Below are 13,667 nucleotides of genomic sequence, written 5' to 3'. Positions count from 1 at the left end.
GCACAGGCACCCTCACCTAGTGGTTTTCTTACTAGAGAACAGCATCCATGCAAGATTAAAAAGCATTAAATAGAACAGAAGTATTATATAAGACAAAGAAATCATAATAATACAAAAGGCTATAATTCCCAATGAAGTATCACAATTATTAATATCCGCGTACCAACTACAGTAACAATGTATTTTATGAAAAAATTAGAAAATGCAAGTAGGTATAGACAAAAACCAAATTTTAATTCACTTCTCTTACACTTAGATATAAATAATTAGGTAGATGTCATAGGCATATATCAAGCTTTATACATCAGTATGAAGAATAAATCTTCTCTCCAAGAATATGATATTTGACCACATGCTAGGGGACAAAGAAAACGTCAATAAATTGCAAAACATGTGAATATTACAAACAGCTTTCTCTGACTGCAGTGCAACTAATAGGAGACATAACTGGATGACATCAGAAGCTTATTTCCTTTCTCCTTTTGGCAGCTTAGCAGAGAGTTGGTCAATTTGACTGAAGATATTTGTACAAAGATAAGACCATTGCCTTTTGTCATCATTTCTGGCATGCAAGTTCATTCTGCTAGAACCTTAGTATGAAGACCACAGCTTTTAGAATATAGAATCACTACTATCACCTTTGAGCCTGAAGACTCCTTGATCTAGTCTTTGTTACTTGGAGAAACTAGAGGTCCCCCCAGTCCCTTTTAGGCTAAGCTACAAACACAATGTTGAGTGGATCTCATATTTGATCTCAGCGGCCTCTGAGTCAGATGTCCAGGTGGCTTCATCCTTGTTCATGGTGCATTCAGCACAGCTACGCTTAGTCTATGCTGTGAATTGAGAGTTCACAGGAATGTGTGTGCTCTGCTACTTCTCTACTTGTATGTTTTCACTCAATATGCCCTACTCTCTATCAGTATTGTCAGCAGCGTATATATCTATAATCCCCAACCCCATGACAGCAACAAAATTAGAAATTATTAAAATTTTTAAAAAGAATGAAAGAAAGAAAGAAAGAAAGAAAGAAAGAAAGAAAGAAAGAAAGAAAAAAGAAAAAACAAAACAGGTCCCTCTCTCAGGAGAGGGGAGAGCCAAAGTAAAGAGTTAATAAAATGAAAAGCCTTGTGTTAGAAAACAAATGAAAATTATAATACTAATAAATACATTGAAAACCTATTGCATTGACAAAATCAAAATCAACAAAAAAGACAAACTATTTTAACCTAATTAAAGAGAAGAGGGAGAAAGCACAGATACAGAAAATGAAAAATGGCAGGATGGAAGTAAACCTTCAAGATAAAAAGAAATTAAAAAATAAAAAAAAATTATTTCTGCATTGCTATGTGAATATAGTTGAAAACTTAGATAAAATGGGAAGTTTTCCAGGAAAAAAATAGTTTTGCTATGTTGGCCCACTGGAATTAGAAAGTCAAAACAGAAAATTGTCATAGAAATAGAGTTTTATATCAGTATTAGACCTTGGTAGTTTCAGAGTTAAATTTGACCAGACTTATAGAGATAAACCCAATGTTCTTAAAAAAGCCCAGAGCATAGAGAAAGAAAACCACAATTTTTATTCTATGAGACAAGTATAACATTAATGCAAAAATAGGATAAATGTTCACAAAAAGAGTATATTCTCACTTTTAAATATTATTGCAACAATCTCAAATACAATCAAATATTACCTTAAAAATAATGTGTCATGTTCATGTGAGATTCCTCCACAAAAACAGGCACGATTTGATGTTAAGAAATCTGTCAAAAGTCATGTTAAATTATGGAGAAAAAATACATATACTTGATTTTAGGAATGTTAAAAAAGCATTGAAGAAAATTCAACACACAATTATATTCAATGGGTTGTTTTTAAATTTAAAAAACGCATATAATCTCAAAAGTAGACCATGTACTTAATAGGAAAAAAATGAGTTTCCCTGCTAACAAGGTAAGTGTGTCCAGGGTTGTCACACTATTTAATATTTGTGAGGTAAAAGATATCACAATTAAATAAGGGAAATCTATTAGAAGAGTTTAGAACTTTCTCCTGAACAAGCAATGGGGCAAAGAAGAAATCAAAAGAAATTTAAAAAGTATTTTGAAAGAAACAAAAATGGAAACACAACATTCCAAAACTTATGGGATGAAATAAAAGTGGTTCTAACAGGGAAGTTTAGAGTAATAAACACCTACATGAAGACAAAAGAAAGATCTGAAATAAACAATCTAACTCATTCCTCAAGTAACTAGAAAAAGAACAAACTAAGCCCAAAGTTAGCAGAAGAAGCCAAATAAAGATCAGAACAGATATAAGGAAATAGAGACCAGAAAAATAATAGAAACAATCAACAAAACTAATAGCTGTTTTTTTTTAAAGGATAAACAAAATCGACAAAACTTTAGCTAGACTAAGAAAAAAAGAGAGAAAACTCAAAATCAGAAACAAAAGAGGAGATATTATGATTGATACCAAAGAAGTAGAAAGGATAATAAGAGACTATAATGAAAAAATTATATGCCAACAAATTGGATAACCTAGAAGAAATGGATAAATTCCCAGAAATGTACGACCTACTGAGACTGAATCATGAAGAAATAGAAAATCTGAAAAGACTGATAACAAATAGGTAGATTGAATCAGTAATAAAAATCCTACCAAGAACAAAAGCTCAGGGCCATATGGTTTCACTGGTAAACTCTGCAAGACTTTAAAGAAGAATTAATATCAATTCTCAAACTCTTTCAAAAAATTGAAGAGGAGGGAGAACCCCCCAAAATGATTTTACAAGGTCAGTATTACCCTGATACCAAAGCCAGATAAAGATACAACAAGAAAAGAAAACTACAGGACAAAATTCCTGATGAATAAAGATGCAAAAATTCTCAACAAAATATTAGCAAACCAAATTCAACAGCATATTAAAAGCATCACACACCATGATCAACTGGCATTTATCCTAGGATGCAAGGATGGTTCAACATACGCAAATCAATAAATGTATTTTATCACATTAATAGAATGAAAAACAAAAATCATATAATCATCTCAATAAATTTAGAAAAAGGACTGGCCAAATTCAACATCCTTTCCTGATAAAAATTCTCAATAAATTGTGTATAAAAGAAAGGTACCTTAAAATACTAAAGGTTACATATTACAAAAGTCCAATGACATTTTTCACAGAAGTAGAAAGAAAACAGTCCTAAAGTATGTTTGGAACCACAAAAGACCCCAAATATCCAAAATAATGACAAGAAAGAAGAACACGACATGAGGCATCCGCTTCCTGATTTCAAACTATACTACAAAGATATAGTAATCACAACAGTATGGTACTGCCATAAAAGTAGACAGATAGATCAATGGAATAGAATTGAAAAAATAAGCCCAACTAATATTTGACAAGGAAGCCAGGAATATTCAATGGGGAAAAATAGTCTCTTCAATAGATGGTGTTGGGAAAACTGCATATTCAGATGCAAAAAAATAAAATTGGACTCCTACCCTACACTACTCACAAAAATTAGTTTGAAGTATATTAAAAACTAAAACATAAGGCATGAAATTGCAAAACTCTTGGAGGAGAACATCAGGAAAATTGCCTTGACATAGGTCTTGGCAACCATTGTTTTTGAATATGACCTCAAAAGGATGAACAACAAAACAAAAAATAAGTAAATGAGCCTATATCAAACTAGAAAGCTTCTGTACATCAAAAGAAACAATCAACATAATGAAAAGGCAATTAATGGAGTGAGTTAAAATACTTGTAAATTCTCAACCCGATAAAGGATTAGTATCCAAAATATATAAAGAACTTATAAAACCCAACATCAAAAAAACAAATAATCCAATTACAAAATGGGCGAAGACATGAACTGACATTTGTCCAAAGAAGACATACAGATGGCCAACAGATACATGAAAAGATCCTCATCATCTCTTATCGTCAGGGAAATTCAAATTAAAACTACAAAGAGATATCACCTTACACCTGTTAGAATGGCTAAAATTAACAACACAAGTAACAACAGGTGTTGGTGATGTGGAGAAAGAGGAACACTCATGTACTGTTGTTGGGAATGAAAACTGGTGCAGCCACTCTGGAAATCAGTATGGAAGTTCCCCAAAAAGTTAAAAATAGAAGTACCCTACTATCTAGCAATTGCACTATTAAGTATTTACCCAAAAGATATAAAACTATTGATTGGAAGGGACTCATGCACCCCGACTTTTATAGCAGCGTTATCAACAATACCCAAAGTATGAAAAGAGCCCAAATGTCCATTCACTGATGAATGGATAAAGAAGATGTGGTATGTATATATGCAATGGAATAATACTTAGCCATCAAAAAGAATGAAATCTTGCCATTTGCGATGACATGGATGGACCTAGAATATATTTTGTTAAGCAAACTAAGTCAGAGAAACACAAATACCATATGATTTTGCTTATATGTGGAATTTGAGAAACAAAACATATCAACATATGGCAAGAAACAAAAGATAGAGGGAAGCAAACCATAAGAGACTCAACTATAGAGAACAAACTGAGGGTTGATGGAAGGAGGAGGGTAAGGAATGGCTACATGGGTGATGAATATTACAATGAGCACTGGGTTTTATATGTAAGTGATGAATCACTAATTCTACTCATGAAACCAATATTATCCTATATGTTAACTAACTATAATTTAAATAAAAATTTGAAACAAACAAATAAAAAAGAAAACAGTATGGAGGTTCCATAAAATGTTAAAAATAATTCTATGATCCAGCAATTGCACTACTGGGTATTTACCCAAAGAATGCAAGAACAGTAATCCAAAGAGATACATGCACTCCCATGTTTATAGTAGCATTATTTACAATAGCCAAGATATGGAAGCAGCTCTGGTGTCCATCAGTTGATGAATGAATAAAGAAGATGAAGCATATATTTATAATATGAAATATGGTATACATATCATATCATATGTATATCATACTATATATATATGTATATATGAAATATGATTCCACCATAAAAAAGAACGAAATCTTGCCATTTGCAATGACATGGATGGAGTTAGAGAGTATAATGTTAAGCAAAATAAGTCAGTCAGAGAAAGACAAAATGCCATATGATTTCAGTCATATGTAGAACTTAAGAAACAAAACAAGCAAAGGGAACAAAATAAGAGAGAGAGAGAAATGAAGAAACAGACTCTAGAAATAGAATTATCATATGATCCAGCAATCTCATTTCTGGGTATATCCAAAGCAAATGAAAACAAGATATCAAAGAGATGTGTGCACTCTCATGTTCATTACAGCATTATTCACACTAGCCAAGATATGGAAACAACCTGAATGTTCATCTACAGATGAATAAATAAATATTTTATATATATATATTTATATAATACATATATTTTACATATTTATATATTATATGTTTATACATTTATAAATTATATACTTATAAGCATGATTCAGCCTGAGAGAGAAGGAAATAATGCCATTTGTAATTTGTGACAACATGGATGGCGATGGACCTTGAAGACATTACACTACATGAAGTAAGTCAGACAGGAAAAGCCAAATACTGCATGATCTCACTTATATGCAGAATCTAAAAATACTGAACTTCTTGAAGCAGAGAGTAGAATGGTGATCATTATCAAGGGCTGGTGGTGGGAGAAATAGGGAGATGTAGGCTAATGGGTGCAAAACTCCATGTAAAAACATGTGCTTTCTGGAGATCTACTTTACAACATGGTGAATATTGTTAAAAATACTGTATTATGCAATTAAAAGTTTCTAAGAGAGTAGATCTTAAATGTCCTCACCACAAAAAAGAAAGAAATTATTTGAGGTAATAAAGGTAATAATTTTGCAATAATATGTATTTTAAATTATCACACTGTGCACTTTAAACTCATACAATGTTATATGTCAATTATATCAATAAAGCTGGAAGAAAAAGAAAAATAATAATTTTATGCTAAATTGAACACCAAAGAATAAAATGGGAAATATTGCTGTCATGATGTTGAAAAATTTATAACCTTTAAAGATTAGATTTAATAAGAGCCTAGGACCTGTAAAGGAAGTTATAAATCTGTTGACAGAAAACTAGCCTTAGCAAGTGAATAGTGCATATTATGTTTACCATTTTCTTCAATGTAAAAACAGTATGATTCAACTAAATTTGAAATACTATATAAATATAAAAGTTCTAATTAAAGTATCCTCTGTTTTAAACAGTGTTCATTCTTAAAAGTCACATAGAAAGATAAATGCTGGTAGAGAGTTAAGAAATATGTGAAGAATTACAGTGATGAATTGTTAATGTTCTTTTCAGTTATCAGAACTTAGCTGTAAAGCCAGTGACCTGTGGAACTGACTATACAATTCAGAAATAGATTCACCAAAATAAGAGTCTAATAAATAAAGAATGTGATACTTCAATCTGGTGGGAAAAGAATAGATTATTTAGAAATAAAATAATACAGGCTATCCATTTAAAAGACTGTAAAATTGGAACACTATTTGAACCATTCACGAAATCAGTTCCAGGTGGATTAAAACAGAAAACAAAAATCAGTGATGCATACTCTATGACAGAGAATGTTAAAAACACAAAGGCCATAAAAGAGGACACATTTGACCGCATAAACATGAAAAGTCTTTGTGTGGTAAAAGTCAGTAAAAATCATAGATTGGAAAAAATTGTGCAATAAAACTGACAGATAAAAGTATGATATCTATAACATAAAATAAAAACTTACAGTCTGTAAATGGGTATATAAGACAACATAAAATTGGGCAATGTATGTGGACAGAGAATCACAGAATAGCAAATGGTCAAGTAACATAAAAAGCTGAATAAACTCACTAGAATTAAAGGAAATTCAACCAAAACAAGATATTTCTTTATACCTTTCAGACTGGAAAAAAAGGTAAAATACATGTAGTCAGTGATGTAGGTAGAAGTATAATATCATACACACTTGATAGAAACTATAATTTTGTATCTTTTTAGGAAAGCATTCTCACAACATCCTTTAAGAAAAACAATGCTGTGCCTTCAACAGAAGAGACTACTTCAGGAAATCTATCCTTAAAAATAAGTACGCCAGTTGGAAAGATTACGTGATCAAGGGTATTTGTCCATTGTGGCCAGAACTTAAATAAAATAAATGGTCAATAACAGAGAAATGTTTAAATAAATTGTGTTGTATGTTCACCATTAAATAACATATAGCTATTCACAAGAATAAAGAAGCACTCTACAAGTTGAGAGGCTAAGGATGGTGATGGGTTAGATTTTGTTAGATCTTATAAAGAAAAACAAAATGTTTATCAACAAAATGAAAAGGCAACCTCCTGAATGGGAGAAAATATTTGCAAATGATATATCCGATAAAGGGTTAACATGTATAAAGTGCTCATATAGTATACTATGTACACAATATGTATAAAGAACTCACACAACTCAAGAGCAAAAACAAACAAATAAACAATGTGATTAAAAAAATGGCAGAGAATCTGAACACACATTTTTACCAAAGATATACAGACATCCAACATGTACATGAAATGATGCTCAACGTCGCAAATAATGTGGAAAAGGCAAATCAAAACCAAATGAGATATTAGCTCACGAACCTGTCAGGATGCTATTATCAAAAAGAAAAAAAAAAACTGTTGGTGAGGATATGGAGAAAAGGGGACCCTCATGCACTGTTGGCAGGAACGTAAGTTGGTGCAGATGGAAAATAGTATGGAGATTCCTCAAAAAATTAAGAAATAGAACTATCATAGGTCCCAGCAATTCAACTTTGGTTATTTATCTGAAGAAAATAAAAACACTAATTGGAAAAGATATTTACACCCCCTGCAGATATGGAAACAACCTTAGTGTTCATGGATGGATGAATGGATAAAGACGATGTGGTCTGCACATATAGTGCAATACTATTCAGCAATAAAAATAATGAAATCTTGCCATGTGTGACAACATGGACGGACCTTGAGGGAATTATGCTAAGTGAAAGTCGGAGAAAGACATTGTATGACTCACTTGTATGTAGAAGTAAGATAACAACAAAAACAACAACAAAGGAAAAAAATACAACCTCATAGATAAAGAGAGCAGACTAGTGGTGCAAAGAGGTGGGGGTTAGGGTTTGGGACAAATGGGTAAAGGGAGTCAAAAGCACAAACTTCCAGTTATAAAATAATTAAGGTATAGGGACATAATGTACAGTATGGTGACTATAGTTAACAATATCGCATATTTGAAAATTGCTAAGAGAATAGATCTGGAAAGTCTTATCACAAAAAAAGTTGTAACTATGTGTGGTGATGAATGTTAACTAGACTTATTGTGACCATTTTGCAATTCACAGAAATATCAAACAATTATGTTGTATACCTGAAACTAATACAATGTGATATGTCAATTATACCTCAATAAAAATAAAAATTTAGAAATTTTAAAAAGGAAAAGTGAAATGCAGAAAAGTGTGTACAAAATAACTCCATTTTGAAAAAAGCAAATTGTGACACAAAGTTATATAGCTATATTATCCATATTATCTGTTTGTATTTAATGAACATGGGGGAGATCCACTAAGTTATTTACCTGGGTTGCCTGGGGGAGTTTGTTAGTCATAGTTTTATCCAGTCATTTTGAGGGTAATGCCAACATTTATGTCAAGTGCATATCACAGAATAAGAGTGTGATACATTAAGTATAAATTCAGATTTTGCTCAGTTTCATATTATGCTCTGGTTTCTGAGCACTGCCCTTGTTTTATTTTCACTGTTTTTTTTTTTTTAACATTTCTTGATCAAATGAAGGTAATTTCTATTTAGCATCTAGAAACAACCACCTGTGGTTTAGGGCTATTTACTCTGAAATATCCTATAAACAAACTTGGTTATTTTTTTTTGCCTCAGTGTAGAATCTCATTAGTATGTATTGTAAAACCTAACTATATATCCATTTGCAGAGACGAAAAACCAAAATTTCTTTCACATAGGTCAATAAACTACAAATTTGTGTTAGTATCATAAACTCAAATTCCTTTATTCCCACATAGAGATATTTTTCTTGCTTCATTTTATTGGAAATTGTAAAGATGAAATATGCCTTAGAATTTGTGGATAAAAACTGTAAGGGTATTTCCGGTAAAATGCAAAGGATGCTCATATTCATTAGGGCAATGTCAGTATGAATAGACTTGTATAATACCTTAACTAATTTCAGTGTTTTGTGTGATATTGGACATCTAAGAAACAAAAGACCTGTCTTATTGCATGACCAACCATATAGCCCAAGTTCCCAGGAAGTAAAAGAAAAAGAAGTTTTTCAGGAAGTTATATTGTGCTAATGCAAAGCAATATAATTAACTGGATATTGAATAAAACAATGTAAATTATATCCACATATTGTAGGTGAAAGAAAAAAATATTGCTATTTCAATAGCTAACACCCGAATTTCTTATAGGTAGAGGACCTATCTTTGTATAGGAAATAAATTTGTAAGTACTGTTGAGTCTGTAGACTTAACCCCTGATGTATGAAGGAGATAGAAAAAAAAGAAATGGCTAAATTTTCTATTAGTCAACAGAAACATGTAGGGATGGTGAGAGAAGGGAGTAGGCATGTGGTTGGAGAATAATGGAGAGAGTAGATAACAAAACATAGCAGGAGGCTGCCACTGTGGGAAAAGTCAGCTGGTGAAAAATTCTAAATGGCAAAATCCAAGAGTGGATTCAAAGAGCTTTTTAATGAAAAACACATGTTATTATTTTTTTTATCTTAGGGCCACAGCTATTAGCTGTACAACATCTGCTTAACTTTGTGTGCTCATTTCTTCACAAGAAAAAAGTAATCATTCTGGTATCTACCTGATGCAACTGTTGTGAGAACCAGATGAGCTAAAATACATGAATCACTTGGGCTGATGCATTGTAGATATCATATGGATTGGGTTTCATTATTTTTGTTTGTTTGTTTTTATTTATTTAAAACCGTTGCTATTGCTGCAGGTAAAAACCTTGCATTACCCCTAACCTTTCAGTAAGATCTGCCACAAACATAAATTGTGGGAATAGTTGGGGTGGGAGTAGCAAATCAAAAAAGGAGCCATATCACATGATGTTATTGGCTTTAAGCCAGAGACAACAGGACTGAAACACTGAAACTTGATTAGTAATATTTCATTAGTCAAAAAACCCAGAGCTGGAATTGACTCTTTTAATATAAACTTTTTGTAATTTACAGATATTTGGAGGAAGGTTTTGGACTACCCACTGTATGTGAGATGGAGGTGATGCAAGCTAATTTGTTTAAAATCTCAAAGAAAGAGTGTTTTTGCATAAAATTTACACAATTTTTAATTAAGGTAATTCATTCACTTCATTCAAGAAAAATATTAATTAAGATGTTCAGGTACTGTGTTAAACACTAGGCATATAAATATTTAATTCCTGCCTTCAAAGATCTTAAATTTAATGAGAAAGAAAGATAAGACAAAATTGAAATAATGTGACACATTTTTAAGGTAGAAATATTCAGCTAGCAATATACCTCTGACTATAGAAAGAAAAATCAGACCAAATGACAAGATCACATTGATATATTTACATTCATATCAACTATATTGCAAAATTATTATACATGTACTTTATTGTAAAATATTTAGCAAAAATGAAAAATTAAAAAAAACTAGCTATTATAAATTAAACTAAGAGCTGGTTCTTTGAAAAGTTTTATAATTTAAACTTTCAGAAATACTGTTTAATGTCCACAATGAAGCAGTGTGGATTATTATAATTTTTAAAAAAGAACATAATTGCAAATATGCTATTGATTTAAAAATTACAATTGAGGGACATCTGGGTGGCTCAGTAGGTTAAGCTTCTGACTCTTGATTTTGGCCTGGGTCGTGGTCTCAGATTCGTGAGATCAAACCATGCATCAAGCTCCAGGCTGGTCACTGAGCCTACTTCTAATTCTTTCTTTTCTTGTCCCTCTGCCCCTCCCATACGCTTCCCACTTGTGTATGCTCTCTCTCTCTAAACAAACAAACAAAAAATTACAATTGAATTATATGAATAAGTTATAATAATGAATATGACAAATCAGAAAATGTTATAAATCTTCAAATTACCAGAATAAGTAGAATGTTTTATAGAATAAAGTTATTTGAAGAAATTAAATCAAAATGTAAAAGTGCCTGTTCCTGAACCAAACACTTACAAATTGAACAAATAAGACATGGCAGAAACAGTTTTAAAGTCAGATTTCACCAGTCACCAGGGGCAGATCAATTCTATGTTATACAATTTGTTACAAGAATTAATGGAGGCAACTCAATTAATTTTACATAGTTAGTGTGTTCAAGTACCCAAATTAGATAAGGAGTTTTTAAGAAAATAGGAGTCGAGCTGGATAAGTACCAGACCATCCTGAACATCCACGGAATCAGCCTGAGACGCAGGAAGATACATCTGGATCTCTACAAAAGAACATGTCCAGCGCTGAGTATAGAGGTACGAAGCGGGAAGCCGTGAAACCGAGCACAGATATTGGAAGATAAATGGAAGGGGGAGGGAGCCGCCGCGTTCGGGCGCTGGGAAGTGGTAGCCACCTGCACGGGGGAGCGGATGGACTTTCGGACCGGCACCATGAGAGAGCAGACTGGGACTGTGAGCCGGGAGCACGTGCCACCAGACTTCTCACGGAACTCCGGTGTGCTCACTGGAACCAGACTGAGACCAGGAGCTCTGGGAGTGGGCGGGCGACGCTGGTGGCTGGCGGCCTTAGAAACACAAAGGACAGAGATGCGCCAGCCCTGGAAGTGAGGGCTGGGACGCCGGGTGTGGGGCGCACATCCCGGGACGCTGCAGGGTTGAAGCAGCACCAACAGTAACAGAGTTAAAGTGGCCAGAACATCAGTGGAGAATGGGCTGCAAACCCTCTGTTCTGTGACAGAGGCTGAATTTCGGCCGCTGCTGCTCTGACTCTCAGAAGAGGGACAGCAGACAGCCAGGGAAAGCAGCCAGAGAACAAAAGCCTGGAAATACCGGCTCACAGCATGCCCATCCCCATCCCCCCTGGCAGGGGACATGGAGACTCTATCCAAACAGGGTTTCCTGAGTACCTGCGTGGCAGGCCCCTCCCCCAGAAGGCAGGCTGAAAAATCAAAAAGCCCACATACCTGGGCAACTGGGTAGCGCGCTCATTAAGCGCCTGTCTTCGGCTCAGGGCATGATCCCATCATTCCGGAAGGAGTCACTCATCGGGCTCCTCTGCTGGGAGCCTGCTTCTTCCTCTCCCACTCACCTGCTTGTGTTCCCTCTCTCGCTGGTTGTCTCTTGCCACATAAATAAATAAAATCTTTAAAGAAGAAGCCCACATCCCTAAGATCCCTATAAAACAAGGCGCATGGCCTGGGTCCCAGTCAATAATTTGGGCCCTGGACAACCCCGCAACCTCTCCTCATCAGAATGACGAGAAGGAGAAGCTCCCCCACCAGCAAAGAAAAGACAGTGTGTCTGTGGCCTCTGTCACAGAAATGATGGGTATGGATGTAACCAAATTATCAGAAATGGAAGTCAGAGTAACAATGGTTAAGATGATGTGTAGACTTGAAAAAAGTATTAACGAAAATGATACTGGGAATATAGAATCCCTAAGGACGGAAATGAGAGCGAATCTGACAGAAATTAAAAATTCTATGAGCCAAATGNGCCAAATACAGTCAAAACTAGAGGCTCTGACGGCCAGGGTCACCGAGGCAGAGGAACGCGTTAGCGAATTGGAGGATGGGTTAGTAGAAGAAAAAACGAAAATAGAAGCTGGACTTAAAAAAATCCACGCCCACGAATGTAGGTTACGGGAGATTATCGACTCAATGAAATGATCCAATATTGGAATCATTGGCATCCCCGAGGGGGTGGAGAAAAACAGATGTGTAGAAGAGATATTTGAACAAATTGTAGCTGAAAAGTTTCCTAATCTAGCGAGGGAAACAAACATTCANGGGAAACAAGCATTCGTGTCCAAGAGGCAGAGAGGACCCCATCCAAGCTCAACCAGGACAAACCTACGCCACGTCACGTCATAGTGCAATTCATAAATATTAGATCCAAGGATACAGTATTGAAAGCGGCCAGGGCAAAGAAAATTCTCACGTATCAAGGCAAAGGTATCAGAATTATGTCAGGCCTGTCTACACAGACCTGGAATGAGAGAAAGGCTTGGGGGGGCATTTTTAAAGCTCTTTCAGAGAAAAACATGCAGCCAAGGATTCTTTAACCAGCAAGGCTGTCATTCAGAATTGATGGAGAAATAAAAACCTTCCAGAATCACCAGTCATTAACCAATTTCGTAACCACAAAACGAGCCCTACAGGAGATATTAAGGGGGGTTCTATAAAGGTAAAAAGGCCCCAAGAGTGATACAGAACAGAAAGTCACAACTGATACAAACAAAGACTTTACTGACAATATGGCATCATTAATATCATATCTCTCAGTATTCAGTTTTAATGTGAATGGCTTTAATGCTCCCATAAAATTCCACAGGGTTGCAGATTGGATAAAAAGAAATGACCCATCCATTTGCTGTCTACAAGAGACTCATTTTGAACCCAAAGATA

The sequence above is a fragment of the Ailuropoda melanoleuca genome, chromosome 1 (assembly GCF_002007445.2).
Source record: "Ailuropoda melanoleuca isolate Jingjing chromosome 1, ASM200744v2, whole genome shotgun sequence".
Taxonomy (NCBI): Eukaryota; Metazoa; Chordata; class Mammalia; order Carnivora; family Ursidae; genus Ailuropoda; species Ailuropoda melanoleuca.
This window is presented reverse-complemented; position numbering follows the sequence as displayed.